Below are 5,285 nucleotides of genomic sequence, written 5' to 3'. Positions count from 1 at the left end.
AACACTCAACTTATACCAGGCCCCTGAGGGTTAAGTCCCTTTGAAAAATAAATAATATTTCAAGGGGTGTCCCATATCTAAATTTACTTATACACATTTTTCCAATCAAGATTAAATGGGTAAGATACTTAAACATTTCATGTGTCAAACCATTCTTATCTCGCACATAAATCAGCACATCTGTTGCTTGTAAAATAATTGCTATGTTATATCGATTGTAGAACAATGTTTCAACATGCTTCCACAAATGGTGAATTTTACTGCAATAGAAAAAGAAATGTTCAATATAATCAACTTGTTCAATACAGTATGGACATTTATCATTATTTGCGAGTCCCATTTTTAAGAGGAGAATATTGGTTGGGTATATATTGTGTAATATCTTCCACTGTAATTCTTTTAGTCTGGTTTCTGTTGTTGTTTCTTTTGCATTAAGCCAAACTTTTTCTTCAATACTAATACCAAGTTTGTTCAGCCAAAATCGAACACAGCAGGGTGGACTATATTTCATATCTGTCATAAAATTTCGAAAATCTCTAGCTTTTAACATCACTTTATCATTAAAATACAATTTCGAGAATTCTTCAGTAACAGCATATACATAATCCGTATTGTTCTTTAAATAACGAGACAACGCCGAGTGAACAACAATGTACTGTAAATAGAGTTCTGGTGAAGTACCAATTAGGTTCTGTACATTTTGAAATGACAAAATGGAATTGTTTTCTAAGAGGTCATTGACATGTGTTATTCCTTTTTTTGCCCAGTTGTCAAAATAAATTACATTATTTTGATATTTTATATCGACATTATTCCATATGCATGCCATCTTCAGAGATGAAGAAGAGTGCAGTGTATTATGTTCCAACCAGACTCGCAGTACTTTGCTCCAGAAGGAGGACTGAAGACTATCTAACCCTTTAAACTTTTTAGGACCAATAATTGAATTAAAACATGATAAATCTGTTCCAAAATTACGGAAATATAATCTAGGAATCCAAGTCCATGTACTATTGTTATTCATATTCGAAAGCTGAGCAAGCCAGCCGCACAGAATAGATTCTTGCAATATTTGCATATCAATCATTTGGATTCCTCCTGTTCCTATTCCACTGCACATAACACTTCTCTTCACTTTTTCAAACGCTTTCTTATTACAATTAATTTTCCTCCAAAGAAAACGAAACAATAACGTATTAATTTCTTTCAACACAGGTTCAGGGATGCATATTGCCTGCATAACATAAACGAGCTGAGAAATCAAAAAACTTTTTATTACGCACATTTGACCAAATATGCCAAGATTCTGTTTTTCCCAGTTTAAAATCACCTGCTTAATACTCTTAATTCGTTGTGTCCAGTTTTCATCCACGAGGGAGGCACTGGATGTATTGCAAAAATATATTCCCAAAATCTTCATTTGTTTAACCCATCTTAATCCGTATCCTCCCTCGTTGCTATTCCGTTTTGATCCAATCCACATTGCTTCTGATTTTACTCTATTTATCTTCAAACCGGATATAATTGTAAACTCGTCTAATATCCCCAAAACAACTTTAATGTCATCTTTATCACGCAGAAACATGGTAACATCATCGGCATACAGAAGTGCCTTCAAAATCTTTTTAAACATATGCACTTCTTCTGAATCGTCAGTTTCAATTTCCAAACCTTTTACTTCAAAACCTTTTCGAAATCGGGTTGCAAGCAGCTCAATTCCAATAACAAAAGCTAGTGGTGAAAAAGGACAACCTTGTCGCACCCCACAGCTGACTTCAAAATCACTTGAGAGCCAACCGTTGTATCCAATGCAGCTTCTTGTGCTACTGAACAATACTTCTACCCAACGTAAAAAATCTGTTCCAAATCCGTATCTCTTAAAGGCATTGTAAATACTTTTGTTTTTGTCATTTTTGTGTATAGATTGTTCCCGACAAAAGCAACTTGCATAAGTGCGTAACATTACAATTGTAATGTTACGTAAATCTTGTTTTCGAAACCTTCTGCAATTGATTGTCACCTGACGGGGTGGGGGTGGGGGGGGGGGGGGTGTAGGGGGTGGGGAAGTGGGGGGGGGGGGGTGTTGTTTTATATTGTCCACAACTTGCGCATACTAGAGCCCAAACCTTGTCTAGTTTTGGGATTAAGTCTATGTTTACATCTATCCACGCCTTCTGTGTCCACTCACTTTGTGTTCAGACCGACGACCTTTTTCTTCATTCGGGGGTGGTGGCAGTAAGTTTACTGTGAATACTTTTATTTTTGTGTATAAATTGTTCCCGACAAAGGCAACTTACATTTGTTTTTAAGTGCGTAATTGTAATGTTAGTTACATCTTTTTTACGAAAACTTCTGCAATTGCTTGTCATCTGACGAGGTTGTTTATATATTGTCCACAACTTGCGCATAACAGAGCCCACACCTTGTCTATTAGTTCTGGGATTAAGTCTTTGTTTACATTAATCCACGTCTTGCTATGGCCAGGCCGACGACCTTTTTTGCCATTTAGTGATGCTGGCAGTAAAACTATTGTAAATACTTTTATTTGTGTGTTTACAGTGATTCAGACAGACACAACTTGCACATGTCTTTCACCCCGCGCTGAAAACGTCATTTTAAGTTAAAAAAATAGCGTTCGTTCATCTCAATGCTTGTTATTCTCTACATGGCCAGGAGACTGGTTCTGCTGGGTTCTCTCGTACTGTTGTCTATATCAAGCACCCTCAATTCTGGGTGGCCGAGTGGTAAACGCACTTGCCTCGGAAGCGAGAGGTTGCGAGTTCGACCCTGGGTCAGGGCGTTAGCAATTTTCTCCCCCCTTTCCTAACCTAGGTGGTGGGTTCAAGTGCTAGTCTTTCGGATGAGACGAAAAACCGAGGTCCCTTCGTGTACACTACATTGGGGTGTGCACGTTAAAGATCCCACGATTGACAAAAGGGTCTTTCCTGGCAAAATTGTATAGGCATAGATAAAAATGTCCACCAAATACCCGTGTGACTTGGAATAAAGGCCGTGAAAGGTGAATGCTCGCCCTAATAGGCTTGAGGTTTGCTGGCCGATGTGAATGCGTGATATATTGTGTAAAAAATTCCATCTCACACGGCAGAAATTAATATGTAAAGCGCATTGAGCATATATATGATTATGCGCTATAGCAAGTGTCCATTAATATTATTATTATTATTATTAATTCCATTTGTCATTTAAGGGGGCTGTTTTCTTATGGTCATACTACTTGAATGTTTCTTAAAATCTTCTGGGAGAAAGTATATTCTTTCTACATCACATATCTGCAAAGAACTTTGCAAATCTAATGAACTTTAATTTGTGTGTGATTTGTAAAAAACTAGGATGTCATATCATTTTGTCAAAATCGCCACATAAAGCTAACGGCTAATATTCTCAACTACACCTTTTGTTGCCATTTGCTATATAAGTAATGGAGAAGAAGATAGATTTCCTGTTAGACCTAAGACACTAGGTACTAGATACAAAAATATCTTCGTTGGTTGATTTGAGACTATTTATTTGAGTGTATTTGTGGCTAACGTCAGCCTGATTTTCACTTACTTTTATAAATCATTCAACGGGTCAACTTCATATGGTAATAAAATATGTAAACGCCAGGATAAGTAATTCATGATCCGTCTTACTTACGATGGCACAATGAACATTGCGTTCACCTTATTTCTGGAATAAAACGTGACCAAGCTGTTTTTCCACTAAACAAATATTCAACAAATTATATCAAAGGGTATTTCTTTTGACGAAGGCACAATGTACTGTACAATACATACCCTTTATTCTAATGATAACAAAATGACAAAACTGATTCTACAAACAACAAGAAATTCCTCCGAGGTAGGAAAAACACCCCCGTCCTTACCATTCTCACTGCCACCAACTGAGAAGGTTATTTCCCTTTGACCATTAATATGTCCCTCTATAAGTCCTTGTAGAATCTTAATCCACCAATAACTCCCTAACCGTGTGTTTGACTGGTCCCAATTTTTGTAAGGACCGTCTCAGGAATGTATAGAACCTGTTCACCAAGTTTGGTGACGATCGGTCCGTTCATTCTTGAGATCTATATGCGAACACAAACACACAAACAAACACATCGACCGAATCCTATACACACCCCTATACCGGGGGTGTAAAGATTCATCAGAAAATATAAAAGGGTTTGTTTACGAAGGCACGATGTGCAATGCATACCCTTTATTTTAATGCTTAAAACGTGACAAAACTGTTTTAAAATACGATCATTTAACAGATTGTGTTCCAAAAACAACGAAAGTTACCATCTCACTGCAGTAAATAATTATATTTTCTACTCTTCGGGCAAGCTGACTTTGTCAATAGACATCGCTTTCTACGTCTGTGGACTGTGCTATTTTCTCTAGAACTTTGTCGATAACCGGCGTCAAATGTCTGTAGCTAACATGCCATAGTCTAGCTCCCTCGTATTGCACAAAGCTATTTCAGGATTTCTTTGCAAAGATCATATATCAGATGGATTGCAGGCAGACTGGTGACTCGATATTTTACATTCTGTCAATTTTGATTAAATGCATTCCGGTAAGTTGGGAATGAAGACGAGTGTGTGTGTGTGTGTGTGTGTGTGTGTGTGTGTGTGTGTGTGTGTGTGTGTGTGAGTTTGTGTGTGTGTGTGTGTTTTATCTAAAATCTTCAAGATTGGAGACGTTTTGTTTTTTTTATCTCTCTCTCCATTTTTCTGATAAATGTCTTTGATGACGTCATATTCGTCTTCAAAAAAAGTTCAGGCCCCATCGTGACGACATTATTTATTTATAATCTTATTTATTCAATTGAATTGCTTTTTTTGTGGTCAAACAATCTTTGACCCGATCTTGAGTATGATAAAGTATTTCAGCTCGGAAGCTTTAACATGATGAAGTAAACATTGTTGTTAATCAAAATGAGGATTGTACTTGAACTTCGAAATTACAGATTACACATAAATGGATTATATTCTTCATTATTTCTTCAATACAAAAGTATATACATATGTTCTTTTCGGATTGAAACCATTTATGCAAATTCTGAAGGTTATAACCTTAGGAAATTTCCAGAGAACATGTGCTCACACCCGCCCGTCTCTCAGACGGGCACAGGCGCTGGTAACTGTACTGTTGTGCCGGTCTGGGAGACGGGCACAGGGCAGACCGCAGGGTTTCGGCGAGCCCATAAAATAGTAGTCTCAGTAAGAAACAAAAAATCCTGTGTGTTCAGTTCCATTCTGTAAGGCCGACAGACTGACT

The sequence above is a fragment of the Littorina saxatilis genome, linkage group LG1, assembly GCF_037325665.1.
Source record: "Littorina saxatilis isolate snail1 linkage group LG1, US_GU_Lsax_2.0, whole genome shotgun sequence".
Taxonomy (NCBI): domain Eukaryota; kingdom Metazoa; phylum Mollusca; class Gastropoda; order Littorinimorpha; family Littorinidae; genus Littorina; species Littorina saxatilis.
The sequence above is the reverse complement of the archived record's forward strand: the minus strand, read 5'-3'. Positions refer to the sequence as shown.